We start from the raw sequence: 1,647 nt of genomic DNA on the forward strand, positions 1-1,647 counted from the left end.
TGCCTCTCACCCCCCCCCCCCCAGCATCCTCTCTCTTATCCCTATCCCCTAGCATCTGCACCCTATCTCCCTCACTCAGCATCATCTCCATTGCCTCCTAACCCCCCCCCCCCCCATCCCCAGCATTCATTCCCCTGTCTCTTAACCCAACTCCCATTCCCAGCATCCACTCCCCTGTCTCTTAAATTCCCCATCCAGTATCCTCTCCCCTGTCTCTTAAACCCCTCCCCATCCCCACATTTGCCACCTGCCTTTCCTTTCCTTCCTCCCAACATCTCTCCCTTTCATCCCCCTGCTGCCTCACTTCACTGCTACCATCACATCTGCCTGTTCCTCCTGCCTCCTCCCTGGGCAAAATATCTGTTTAGTAGCAGAGCTGCTGCCACAATTCCTCTCAGTCTGTGCAAGCCCGGTGGCTTACCAACTTTGTAAAAGGTGGAATATCAAATGATTATAAATAAATAATATCAATAAATAAATAAATAAATAATAACTCATGGGCTGGCAACTTCTTGTATGCTGAACTCATGATGCACAAGTTTTCAATATGCTCACAGGGGCAGCACTGATAAGAAGAAACAGTGGCAGTGGTGGCACAGGTTCCCACTTCTCCTCCCACTCTCACGCCATGTCTGGATATGGGTCAGGTCTGCCCTGCCTGAGATGCAGCATGCAGGACTGCTTAAGGAACCCTGTTCAACTGCGTATGCATGCACCACAGGGCACAGTGTTGGTGGTGACCCCCTCCCTTGTTGGTGGTACCCTTGTTGCATGGAGCCCTGGGTGATCATCCTGCTCACCCTACCTAAAAGCTGGCTCTGGCACCCATCTCCTCACTCAAGTACTGCTGCTGCCCTCCAGAGCTAGGGACCATGGCAAATGTTCCAAGTCCCCATCGCTTCACTCACTTGTAACCTCCAGAATTAATCATTATGGTAAAAAGCTGCACTCCTCAGCACTTCACTCACACCTCTTCCTTCCGACACTAGGGACTATGAAACAGGTGGCCACCAACTGGTATGTTTTCTAATAAAAACACTTGAAAGACTTCTCTTGTATCAAGTCAATGACTTGGGTCAAAATACAAGCTGTATCTTAGTTAAGAAAAAGCGAGCCAGGACTCAGATGTATACAAACTTGCTAAACAGATGAATTGCTGTACTAGAAACCATTAGCTGTAGAAGTCACAAAGAAAGCATTCAGATTAAGTCTAGAAATCACAGGGACATGCCTACTTTCATCCTATCCTCATTGTAAATGTGTAACTAATTCATTCTCATTTTCATCATTTCTATCCTATTCTATTCTCATATTTGTATCCCTTCTAAGAAGACTCAGAGGTTTAGATCATGAAAACACAAAACATATTAAAAACATGATCATAAAACAGCATAATTTAAAAATACAATAAATACATTAAAATCAACTCTATCAATAATACAAACCCTAACTGTTAGTGCCGCTGGCACTAACGGGCTGCGGGCGCCGCGCCTTACCCGTGGTCCTGTTGCATCCGTCGGTCACAGACGGCTGCGACTGCTCTGCCTTACCTCTTTTCTTCCCTTTTCCTCCTCCTTGGGCAAGATGACTGCCTCCGGTGCCGAGTGCCGAGGGCCTCGGCATCTCCAACTTGGCATGGGCATTCCA

Source organism: Rhinatrema bivittatum, chromosome 3 (genome assembly GCF_901001135.1).
Source record: "Rhinatrema bivittatum chromosome 3, aRhiBiv1.1, whole genome shotgun sequence".
In the NCBI taxonomy this organism is placed as follows: Eukaryota; Metazoa; Chordata; class Amphibia; order Gymnophiona; family Rhinatrematidae; genus Rhinatrema; species Rhinatrema bivittatum.